Genomic DNA, 13,903 nt, shown 5'->3' on the forward strand with positions numbered 1-13,903 from the left:
TGTGCGCGCGCCGAAGGCACGCTCTTTAAAAGGCGGTGTGGCCACTCAAAAGGGGGCGTGTCCTTCAGTGTAGTGTACAACACCATATACAACATCTACACATTATGGAACAAATTACTAGAACCAATTATACTTGCCCTTTACACATGATGCCAAATGGAATGAGCCAAAATTCACATAATGCCACATGGATTGAGCCAAAAATCACATAATGGCACACGGATTGAGCCAAAATTCACATAATGCCACACGGATTGAGCCAAAATTCATACAATGCTACACAGAATAAGCCAAAATTCGCAATATGCTTCATAAACAGGGACATTGTGCACATTAAAAATAGACACCATAATGCCCATTACATGTTAAGCCACACATCATAATGTCCATTACCTATTATGCCAAACACCATAATGCCTATTAAAAATGATGCTACATAAGTACTGCTTACCTACATGCTCATTGCCAAGGGTTCAATGCTCATTGCCAGGGGTTCCATACTCGTTGCCATGTGGGATTACATGCTAATTGCCAAGGGGGAATACATGCTCGTGGTAACTGGGGGACAGCTGCCGCCAGGCAGAAGTGACAGCCGTGCAGAGAGCGAGAGGCTTCCCAGCTGTATTCAGAGAACTGCAGGTCCCGGCTATTTTTAAATAATACCCCTTTCACACCAGAAACAGGATCATGTAGTGACATTCCCGGGTTGGCCCCTTTTACACCAGCCTAGTCCCTGCATTTTCTGGTGTGAGGGGGAGAGAAAACCACCCCCCACCCCAGTTAACTGGCTATCTAGTTTAACCGGCTATACTGTATCTTTGGAACCAACTGACCCATTTACATGAGACCAGTATCATATTGAAGAACTTTTGAGTGGGCTTCAAATGATTTCGGTCCCGTGATACTGGGCCGTTTGTTTCCAGAGTAATCTGCCGTCAAATACATGAACAGCCATGAAATTACCTTTCAAAAATAAAAACATAGGTTTACCCGCAATATCCACAGAAGCAATTGACCAATATAGACTAGCCTGGGATCAGATTGAAAGCCCAGAGATTTGGATTTTAATGAGATCAACCAGGAGCTTCTGTAATGCCAGGGGAGAAACTTCGGTCGGAATTAAAGGGGTCCCATGTTGTCCTATGGGGAAAATGTTCCAGCTTTGCCAGGCGATATCTCTGGTTCCCGGGGGGCTAGCAACATGGAGATGGGCTCGTTGGAAAGCCCGGGTCCTCAGCTACAAAACATGCCTGGGACCTCCCTTCCCCCAGAATCTGCCCATGCCTGCTATCCTATTCATGTGTGTGTGCTGCCACTGAAGGGGTGTGGTCACTTGCGACAGGAGCATGAACAGATGCTGGAAGGGGTGCTGTCAGTCCACAGAGGATGTTGCATGATATTATGGAGTCTCAGATTTGCAGATAGCCCACTGCTGTTTATACAGTATCTTATGTATTATTAAATTCAGTAAATCAAAAACTCAGCGGATGACTGTGTGATGACAATATGTAATAAAGATCAAACTATAGGACTTTAGAAACATATTTTAACAATCAATCAAACTTACCTGCTCTCCTGGCAACCCAGTAGCGCACGCAGGGGGGGTTTCTGAGTACCCAGAAACCCCCCCAGGAGTGTAAGGACCCTAGGCTGAAAGCTGAGGGTCCCCTCTTTCCATGGGTACAAGAATTTTGAAAATCGGCCCTTGGGAACCGAAGATATCTGACTTCAAAGCAGTGGTCCCCATCCAAGCCTGTTAATTGCTATTCCCAGTCAGATATTTCAGGTTCTGTCTGACTTGGAGTTTTGATCAGGGTATATTCCAAAAGCTGGGACTCTCCCCCTTTGATTGACACTAGTAGTTTGTCTCTACTATTCCCAGAACCAGAGATATCAGCCTTCCAGCAGCTGGTTACTGCTCCAGCTCTACACACCTGGTATGTAGTTGTATGTACTTGTTGGCGGATTGCTCTGCCTCCTGAACTCTGATTCCCTAGTACCCAATAGCATTTGGTAGGTGGGATTCTCTAGTTTTATTTCCATTAAAATCTAAGAAATCTATTTATGGGAACTGGAGATATCTGCAGTCAAGCAAGCTATCCTCCCACCAGAAAATTATGAATAATAAGCCCACTACCACCCTGGAAGTAATGTACAGTATCAGGGCCCCTTCATTCAGCCCAATGCCCCCTTCTCCCACCCCATCTCCCACCATCTGTGCAGTAAAGGGGTAATTAGTGGAAATTACTGATCCAGGCCCTACATGCTGAGCGTTTGATATAATACCCCCTACCACCCGCAGGACATCAAAGCTTTCCCCACCCCTACCGCTGGAGGATCGGTAGGGGCCCCAATACATTGCTATGCCCAGGGGTCTACACTGCTTTTATATAATATATATATATATATATGTGTGTGTGTGTGTGTGTGTGTGTATAATTATAATTATTATTTTTATAAATTTGGTCTATCTATAATAATTGAACTGACCCGGCATATACTGGGTCACCTAAGTGTCCATCTCCGCGCTTTACTCCGCCCCTCTGGAAACCCCCTTCTGAAAATCCTGCGTTTGCCACTGCAACCATCATTTCTTTACCCCTTCAGCACAATACCATGCAACTTGACACTGAGCAGAAGTCTTTAAGACTGGACTTCATTGCCCAGACTGTGGCCCCACTGCACTTTTATCTCCTTTCCCTGAACTTCCATATAGGGTATAAAAGTTGGCAAGCATGAAATCATCCTATGAGTCAAAGGACATAGATGCACTAAGCTTCAAAAGTGATAAAATGGAGAGTGATAAACAACCAGCCCATTAAGCTCCTACCTGCCACGTCACAGGCTGTGTTTGAAAAATGTCAGGCAGGAGCTGATTGGCTGGTTGTTTATCACTCTCCATTTTATCACTTTTGAAGCTTAGTGCATCTGGCCCATAGCCTTAATATTATCTGGATTACTAATGTCAGCTTTATTCAAGAGGCTCAGTCGATCATGTGTTCCAGTTAAAGTTCAACAGAATCAACACTAATCTAAACTTCTCATAATAAAGTGTCTATTTATCAAGCCATGATAACTTTTGTAGTATTTGTGACTGAAAAAGGGGGTTATCACTGCTTCCCCTTGTGCACGTGCAGTTTGATTTACATGGATGTTTTTATGGACTGGGGGCCAGATGCACTAAGCTTCAAAAGTGATAAAATGCAGAGTGATAAACAACCAACCAATCAGCTCCTGCCTGACATTTTTCAAGCACAATATTTTGCGGGCACATAGCAGGAACCAGCAAGTGGGGTGGTCTTGCCCTGTACTGGGAGGTACCCCAGCAGACTACCACCGTTTGTTATAGTTTTGGGAAGTTTCAAGCTTGTGTAAGGGGTATATTCAATGTCCCAGACGGCAAGCTATCGACGGTGAGAAGCGCCGATAGCTCGCCATCAGTATTCAACTACCTCCCCTCAGGGCCGGTGCAAGGCACCGGAGCACCCCAGGCGAGTCGGGGTGGGGGTGCCCCGGTGCCGGGGGGTACCTGTTGCGCCATTGGGTACCTGTTGCACCATCTGGGGAGCGGGCAGGGGGGTCAATGCTGGTGTCTGACAGGAGCCTGCTGTGGTGTCCTTGTCCGCGCGGGTACCTGCGGCGCTGTGTATAAAGCTGGCGGGGGGTCCCTGCAGTGAATAAGAAATAACTAGCGCTATGCGGCGGCGCGGGAAGCGCTTTTGTTTTGAAAACACTGGCCGCACGCTGATTGGCTGAATCTCAGCCAATCAGCGAGCGGCCAGTGTTTTCAAACCCGGCAGCGCTTCCTGCACCGCTGCATAGCCCAGCGGATAGCGCTAGTTATTTCTTATTCACTGCAGGGACCCTCCACCACCGCCAGCTTTATACACAGCGCCGCAAGTACCCGCGCGGACAAGGAAACCACTGCAGGCTCCTGTCAGAAGCCGGCATGGACCGCCCTGCCTGCTCCCCAGACGGCGCAGCAGGTACCCCCTTTGCACGGGGAGCGAGGGTCAAACTGCCGACCTCCAGTGGCCGGCGCCGTAGGCAAATGCCTAGACCTGCCAAGTGGTGGCACCGGCCCTGCCTCCCCTTCACTCTCTATTTCCATCTTACTTGTTCCCTGAGGTGTGGTGGAAACAGCGAGTGTTGCCATTAAAACGGCGGGATTCTCCACAAAATGCAGTGGACTCGCTGCATTTGCAGGGAACCTCATCGTTTAAGGGGATCCTCGCCGTCCTCTCAAGGGGCCTTATTCGAGTTCACTCTTTCAGACAAAATCCTTCTTAGATGGACAAAACCATGTGCACTGCAGGGGGGCAGATGTAACTTGTGCAGATCTAATTAGATTTGGTGGGGTTTTACTTAAAAGTGAGATCTATATTGCAGTGTTAAAATAAAGCAGTCAGTATTTACCCTGCAAAGAATCACCAAAAAAATCACCAAATCTATTTCTATCTGCACATGTTACATCTGCCCCCCTGCAGTGCACATGGTTTTGTCCATCTAAGAAGGATTTTGTCAGAAAGAGTGAACTCGAATAAGGCCCTATACGAGGATTTGCCACTTACATTGAATACGGCGAAAGGACGGTTAAGACGGTTTGACTGGATGGCTTGTTTTCAGCGAAGAAAAGCCATCCTCGCCATACAAATCCCCTCGCCAGCCACGTTGAGTACCGCCCTATGGAACCAGTTCCCACCGTGGTCCTAATTGCGTGGAGTTTGTATATTCTTTATGTGCTTGCGTGGGTTTCCTCCAAGTACTCCGGTTTCCTTACACAGTCCAAAAATATACTGGTAGGTAATTTTTTACTCGCAACAAAAACTAACCATAGTATCTATATGTACAGTACATAGGCAGACTAGATGGGCCAAGTGGTTCTTATCTGCTGTTAAATTCTATATTTCTATGCATTCATCGCCCTTACCTCCAGCTGTCCTGTTGCACCATAGCATGAATATTGCATGGGGAAAAAAATGCTTAATTGTTAAAAAGAGCATATATATTGCATGGGAAAAAAATGCTTCATTGTTAAAAAGAGCATATATATTGCATAGGAAAAAAATGCTTCATTGTTAAAAAGAGCATATATATATATTGCATGAGAAAAAATGCTTCATTGTTAAAAAAAATGTAAAAAATCCATGCTAATTATATATTTTTAACAAATTAAATTTTCACATGTTCCTGATTTTTTTATTATATTATTTTGCAGTTTTTATTTAAACTGCTGTTGGAAGCTGTAGTCTGGCTTTCCAGTGCAATGCGTATGTCTGATCTGGAGGAAGTGGATCAGGACTGTCTGGTGAATCGGTAAGTTTATCCTTGCCATGGGCGGTCAGTATTTTCAGGAAGTTATTTAGATAACAGAATAAGACTTTCTATTTCTGCGATACGCAGAGATAGATGCTCTTTGCTATTGCTGTATTTCTTACACTGATTTCCTATCTCACTAAGGGCGGGATGTATTAATATACATCGCCGCCCTTCGCCTGCCAGCCGCCGCGATGCTACCACATATGTACTAACATATGCGGCTAGCATCTGGTTGCCGTGACGGAGACCCCCCGCAATACCTGTGATGTGGTCTGCGGGGGTCTCCCTCACATCCCGGTGGCTGGCATCGCCCCCCTGCGTCTCCTCCTCCCTGCAGTCGGATGTCCTCCCGGCTGTGACACCTGCTGGGGGAGGAGGAGACAATGGAGCACGGGAGGGGGGGCGAAAGAAGCCTATAGGCTTCTATAGGGTATCGCCACCCTACAATGCGTTGACGGGGCGGACGGGTAATCGTACATAGGAAAATGCGGTAAAATCCCCGTTTTACCGCATTTTCCTGTTAGTACATCCCGCCCTAAATACGCATCTTGCAGTTGTTTAAAAGACAGGTTTGAAAATTCAGATGTTTTTACATATGCATCACAGGAGTGGCCTGATGTATTTATGATGCCTTTATGTAGACACTCATTTTTTATAGTTACTTCCATATTTTGTATCCCTCTCCATGTGGACAGCATATGCTCCCACATGTAATTCATTATCGCCGAAGCTCAGAAATAACAAACACTATACAGACATATTGTAATATCTTGGAAAACATTATTATTTGCATTGCCAAAATTTCTTGTTAAATGTTACCAGAGACAGTAAGTGTTATTTACAAGTTTACAATGTATAACAGCAGGCTGTCCACTTAAACTGTATATCTAGACAATGAAAGCTTGCTTGCTGTGGGTTCTGTGGGTTACAGAATTTTGAAATGAAATGTGAGACTTTCCGTATAACCGTCTGGTGTGAAAGGCTTGACCTGAGTCATCCCTAAATGGAGATAATGGCAGGCTCAGTAGAGAACGCAGATGACATCATCTCCAAGTGCCTACTGCTAGATGGAAGACCCAGGTCACTGAAAGTCCCAGATCCGAATTGCGACGACACGGGAATAACCCAGGTCCAACCACCAGTGTGAAAGTGGTAATTAACCTAAAACTCCGCTCCTGCCCCATGTTCAGTGTCTTGGGTTGGAGCAATGTTTTTGGTGTGAAAATGGTATATGTAATAGCGGTGTCTGGCTATGCATAAAACTAGTCCCTCTCATTTTTAAACCAGCTGTCATTGTCCAATCAGAGAGGATTCTTATCACCAAACAATCACACTCATTGCAGTACTGTTGCTTATTAGAAAGATTACCATGGCAGCGCTACAGAACTGTCTTGCATTAACATTAAATACAGTACGTAACAAAGCATGCTTCAGTTGCTGTTGTGATATTTATCAGAGCAGCATTTACAGCACGGAGGGGCATGATAACCCCCAATCCATTCTTAAATTGCCACAAATAGTAACTAGGGTTTAGACATCTATCACTGTTTTAATAAATATGTCCCATAATCACAATGTCACAATGTCTGTGTTAGGGGGTAAAAGGTGCATTGTCCCTGTGCAAAAGTATTCGTGTAGCTTATGTTTGTTTTAACGCTAACTTCCTGGAGAAATGAAATATTACTGGGAGACTTCCTCTATCATCTGCTCCCGTTTAGTAGAAATATTTTCTTAGATCCCCTTTCTGGGTTATGATATAACCATTTCCCTGCTTCCTGACATCAGTCAGACAAGGAAGCTGCTTAAATGAAGTTGTCCATTATGCTCTGATCTGTGAATGAAATCTTCTTGTTACAGTACTGTATATATGTGTGGTCTGAGGTGTTATCCAATGGGCTGTTTGTATGTACAGTGAAATAAGTTAATTAATCTGTATCACTCGTTAGCTATCTGCCCCTATGCACAAAGAATTCAGAAGTACATTGGTTTATGTGTGTGAAATATTACCTGTACCAGATTCAAATATGTTTCAATAACCTTCAGTGCGGCCTAAAGATATCCTCTTACTGTTTGCTTTACTCTTATCTTGTTTGCGTTGGGGTGCTGTCCCTTCACTGGTTCTCCTGCTTCTCCTTATATCAAAATCTTAATCTGTTTTAGAATAACACAATAACCTGAGGTGGTCAGTCCAGTGTTTTTGTGTTTTTTTTATATATTATTTTATATGCTTTCATTTTTATTTTATTTTTTACATGTTTTTGGTTTTGTTTTGGGCTTCCTAATTTCTTCTGAACTCTACTAGTGCACAAATCTCAGCTAGACGAGGGTTAAGATTTGTATTCCATACAGAACGGAAATAAATCTAGTGGAGCAGTACACAAGGGGGCAATTCACCTTTTCCATTTGTCTGCCATAACTCTGTAAATAATCCCCAAACACTGCATATGTAGACACATCCCCTGAAATGGGAGCCTCAAGACCAAATGTGGAGAGGGGACGGAAAATGGAAACTTTGCAGGAAAGTGAAGGATCACTTTAGCTTTTTATTCTCACAGCAAAGATAAAACCTACAACTTTCCCCTGCACTTTGTGCTCTGGAAACTCTGCATCTACTGTATATACTGTAGATTGTATAATGTCATTATTTCAGCAGTACAGGGTGTTTTTGAAATGGAAGGAAAATGTGAATTTAAGGTGGTCATATAAAAAGAATCCTAATGTAGTGGTATTATTATCATTTATTACTAGTATAGTTATTATAGATGTAAAAGCAGGTGTGTAAATGGTCAAGGCTTAAAGTGATCATGCAGAGGTGGGGGAACTCATTTCTCTCTGCCACCTAATTACCCCTCCTCCCCTTCCCCCATTAGGCTGAGAAAGGGCCATTGGTAGGGGTTTGGGCGCCCCCCCTGCAAAATAGAATGCTTTTCTGTGAGAATTACTGTGCAGGGCCAAAGTGGAGGTTAAAATGTTCCACCTCACCATTAGTGGTGTTGGAACTCCGTTCCACCCTGTTCCCCCTCACTATAACCCTGGTAAAAGTTTGTGATATTATCAAGGTTTATTGGTTTATTGCCACCATTTTTATTATTCCATTATTCAGTAGACCATGTCCTATTGGAGCTTACAGTCTAAGGTGCCCATTTACATTTGCAGCTATTTCCTTGAAAACACCAGTTTTGGGGGTTTTCTTCAAATTTTACATATCCCCAAATGTTTGTAGTAGGGACCGCAGCAGATATCTCCGATACCAGCTGTGATACCTTCATTTCCCCATAAAAACCTATGGTGCCAAATGTATCAATATCGTAAATACAAAGCATTCCCAATATTGGGCAATGGGTTACTCGTCGCACTTCTAGGTGGTGCCCTTTAATTTGGTTTCCCAGAACCCTCACCGAAAACCAAATGGTTTTGTTGAAAAATAGTCTCAATTCAGTGTATAAGCAACTACTCTACCATGCACCCATTTCCCATTGAATGTGAACTTACACGGGATATACAGTATGGTCTAGGCCAGTGATGGCTAACCCTGACACTCCAGATGTTGTTGATCTACACATCGCAGCATGCTCTGCTACAGTTTTACTATTTGGCCATACTAAAACTGATGCAGGGCATTCTGGGATGTGTAGTTCAGCAGCTGGAGTTTCAAGGTTAGCCATCACTGGTCTAGGCAGTCAGTGGGGGCCGTGTATGCGCAGAAGCCATACATTCGCCTGACGTGATCACATTCTGCAGTTTAAGTCTGCAAGCTAATATTGCACACAATCGTATTGAAAATGTGATCAATGATACATGGGCCCCTAGGTACCCTACCTAACAAGTAAAACACATATATTAGGGTCCAATTTACAGCAGACCGTTAACACACCAATGTGCTTTTTAATTGTGGGATGAAACCCATGTAAATGTGAGGAAAACATACAAACTCCAGGCAGCAATGGCAATGTAACCACTGTATATTTAAGTGTTCATTATCTAGAACAGTGGTTACCAACCCCGGTCCTCAAGTACCCCCAACAGTGCATGTTTTGCAGGTCTCCACACAGACTCACAAGTGCTGTAATTAGCTCCACCTGTGGATCTTTTCAAATGTGCCTGAATAATGAGTGCACCTGCCGGGTGACCTGGAAAACGTGCACTGTTGGGGGTACTTGAGGACCAGGGTTGGGAACCACTGTTCTAGAATGTGGCACAGCATAAAACTCTGTGAGGACCTTTATGTGTACATGTTTATGGATGTTATTTTTGTCTTGTACGTGGATTTTTGTTTTGTTGATGCCTAATAGCGAATGTGTATTTTTCAAAAAAGCAAATGCTTTTATGCGGTATATATTTCTACGTCATGTTTCAGTTTTACATATACACAGAGAGTTGCTGTATTTGAAAGCTTAATCTATCCTCATCACTGTGATAACATATATGTTAATAAATCATATTTGCATACCTCCCAGCTGTCCTGATTTTTGATGGAGAGTTCTATTTTTTTGGGACTGTCCCACTGTGCAGTGTGGGCTGCAGTGTGACTGTCACTCACTGCTCAGCCGTGAATATATGCTGTATACATGTGCACTGCACCTATGGGAGACAGAGGGTCTGGAGTCATGGGCAGCAGTCTACAGAGTGTCGCTGGGCATGCGCCCACAATGATGAGAAAATGGGAGGCATGGCTTGAGATCACAGCATTCCAATGAAACCATGTCCCTGTTTTTCCTAGTCACACCCCATTTTTTGGTTGCGTACACTCAGGTGTTCCAACTTCTCCGTTCACAATGGTGGGAGGTATGTTATTGGCATAAAACCTCAGGTTGACTAGCAATAGGCACCAGTCAAATGGAGTTTAGGCCACACAGTGAACAGTCCAACTGGGCAATCACCGCTCTGCATTCACTAGTTACACCATAAATACATCCACTGGCATCCCTTCCACTTCCAGGTCAGCCAATGAACTTGGACTTTGAAAGATACAGGAGACTGTCTGACCCAATCCAGGTGTTGAAAAGCCAGAAAGTAATCATCTACTGTATGTAGGTTAATATTCAAAAATATTGTATGTGGCCAGCTTAAGTCATATTGTTTTAATGCCCCACTATGGGGGTATTCAATCCCGAGTCACGATGGTCGGTACGTATCGACAGTCGTGATCCTGGCCCATTTTTTGTCCTGCTCGCCTGTCTATCATAGAAAAGGGTGTGTGTCTGCATAAACAGCTGTGGATTGTCGAGATACGGTCGTGAACTTGACAATTCATGGCCGTTCTCAGCAAAATGGGCCCGAAAGCTTTTAAAGTCTGGTCCGTTATGAGGAGATGCCTCTTCAATGCCGGGAAGACAGCATTGACTAGGTGTCCGCTGCTATTTCCGCCGTCGGAAATAGCGGCGGGGATGGAATATCCTCTATGCATGCCTTTGTGTGTTGTGCTAAATAGTGCCATATTGACCTGTGTAAAAAAAAAATTCTGACAAAAAAACACAGTAGTGTTAACTAAAAATGTAACCCTTTCCCAGTGTATCCGAATACAGAGAATATAAAGTATATATAATATCAAGAATATAAAGTATAGTTTATTAAGAAATGCCTTTGTAGCCACCTGTCAGTTGATAATGTTCGTTCACTCACATCTGTAGAAACAGATACATAATTTATGTGGGTCAATGTAAAAAAATAAGTGTTTAGATGTGTTTTATGAGGCAGCCAACAGCACAGCTTCCTTTCATCCTAAACTGATGCTCCATGACAGTTTTATGGTCCCGCTCACACCCAGGATCCGCCTCTGAAATGGGGGATGTTTTCTTTCAGTGGCACAAATTGTTCCCCACCCACTGAGAGGGCTGTTTATGGGAGCTGCAGGTGTGAATTCTTTAAGGCATTTCACTTGTTATCTGTCCAAACAACTTAACCTCCAGGACTAGGGAAACACGGAAGGATCTGGCTTCTCTGCTCACACAGTTGGAGACACGGTTGAAAACATTTCAGTTTATGCAGAAACATGCCATATACTTGTAAGATAAATCCATACAGTATGTCAGTATACTAGCGGACCTACAGCTCTACTGCTGCATTTTGTTGCCTAGCAAGCAAATAACAGGGCACAGATGACCTCTGCCCCCTCACTGTTAGCGGAGGATTTTGGCGCCTTGAGGAAAGGTGGAAGCTGTACTGCATGCCTTATGATAATGATTAATATGCATGTCCCCGCAATTTAGTCGCACCACTGCAAAGCATCCGTCCTAATGCAATCAAATCTGGAGGAAAGTGCATTTCATGCATTTCCTCCATGTTTGTCTCAATGCATAAGCCTCCATACAGTGTGTATTTTGTAACTTTAGCATTAGTCATTATTCCATGAGGTGCCGTTTTGGCCATGTATGCAGCATGGTGTTTGCAATAGATCATGTTGTCCTAGGTCCATGTCAAGGTCTAAATTGCAGATTGGAATTGTAGAAACTGACTAGCTTGCTATGCTTAACCTTAGCAGCTATTAACTGTTATGGGTTTCATTTCTCAAATATACAGTAGATGCACACAATATAGATGGACTGGTACTTTCAGTTAGTGAGGAGGTATGAAAAGGGCTCATTGGGGCAGATGTATAAAGCCTTAACAAGAGATAAATGCAAGTGTGGTAAGGAGAGATGAACGTCCAGCCAATCACCTGCCAACTGCCATGTTACAGGCTGTGTTTGAAAAAAGTCAGTAAAGAGCTGATTGGCTGGACGTTTATCTCTCCTTATCACCCTTGCATTTATCTCTTGTTAAGTCTTAATACATCTGCCCCATTGTCTTAAATTTTTTTATAGTGTTTCTGTATCCTTTCAGCCATGGTTGGACTGGCCTACAAGGGTAGAAGGGAAACCCCGGGGCCTTGGGGGTCTGAGGTTTCAGACTGTGCACTTGAATTACACATTATACATATATTACCTTATAATGCACATGACTATAGTGTATTTTCTGCAGTGCATTGGTATTATTAATCTGGTACATTCAAGGGGGGAATTGCCCATAGATTATACAGGGAAGATTTCCAGGTGGCTGACGCACCTATGAGGCCACCTGTCCAGAGTTTTAGCCCCGACCCACTCCTGTCTACCACACAAAAAAACCTTTGCGGGTTCACAGAGCACAGTACCCAACACTGCAAATACAGATGGAGTCTTCTTCAACTAGCCTTCTATGGATAGCCATGGTGAGCCAAGGCCTATTGTTCTCATCTGCAATACAATACATATAACAATATAGTAGGGGATTAGCATAGGATTAAGTCCAACAGCTCTGGCTCACTTAATGCTATTAAAGGGCTAGATGAGGATGGCTCAATCTGTACTCATCTGGCGCCAATCTATTTCCATTGTGACATCTGTTAAAGGGACAGGAGTGGATGCTATCTGGGAGTGTTACAATTTCTGGTCTGTACTGGGGGAAAGGGTGGGGATATTTGTGATATTCTGGGGATTATGGACCACAGTCTCATTTGAAATGTTAAGGTTTGTGGTTTGGGACTGGGGCCACTAGACTGCCAAGTATATTAAAACCAATGGCTTCCATACAGGTGTAGTTATGGATTTATCTCACCTGTTTTGGTGTTGACCCTGCCTACATTTCATTTGGTACCACCCAAGTGAGGCCACTTCTCGACATTTCAATTCACTTCTGAGTACATTGTACTGAGTACTATATATACTACACTACACATTGGCCCCATACCACTGAATTCTATGATCGGTCCTTCATGTCCCAGCCTGACACTTTCAGCAATGAAGGACAATTTTGGAATACAGAAAACTGTCCTTTCTGAAGAAAGCCATTCCATACCATATTTATTCATTCAGTGCAGCAGGTTCCGTTGTGCTTTACAATTAGAAATAGGGATGAAACAAATTGGGTAGTTACAGAAAATGAAATGGAAAATGTGAATTTACATTCAGGTGTTATAGTACAGGGAGATTGGTTGCAACCATCCAATGTTATTTGACTACTTATTATATCAGATAGTTCTGCTAGCCTATATTAAGTGATGTGATTTCTTCATCTGACTCTCATAGTAATCAAACTGCAAAGGCGGCTCACCTCCCACAAACTGGTGGAATTTTGATAATGTTGTTTGCTAATAGACTAACGTTTCTGTAGCTTTACTGGAAGGTTGTTTTTAATAATTTACATTATGTGAATTCCAAACTCAGGGCCTTATTTTGGTTCATTCTTTCTGACAAAATCCTTCTTAGATGGGCAAAACCATGTGCACTGCAGGTGGGGCAGGTGTTACTTGTGCAGAGAGAATTAGATTTGGGTGGGGTTTTACTTCAAAGTGAGATTGCAGTGTAAAAATAAAGCAGTCAGTATTTTCACTGCACAGAAACAAAATTACTCACCCAAATCTAATTCTCTCTGCACATGTTACATCTGCCCCCCTGCAGTGCACATGGTTTTGTCCATCTAAGAAGGATTTTGTCAGAAAGAATGAACCAAAATAAGGCCCTCAGTCTCAACCTACTGTTCAGGTGTAAAAAGAAAAAAAAAGTCTCTGTTAGGACAAACCCACACCACGCACTGCCTGCTAATAATTAGTCAGTTATTATTCTTA

The sequence above is a fragment of the Crinia signifera genome, chromosome 6 (genome assembly GCF_055691185.1).
Source record: "Crinia signifera chromosome 6, ASM5569118v1, whole genome shotgun sequence".
NCBI lineage: Eukaryota > Metazoa > Chordata > Amphibia > Anura > Myobatrachidae > Crinia > Crinia signifera.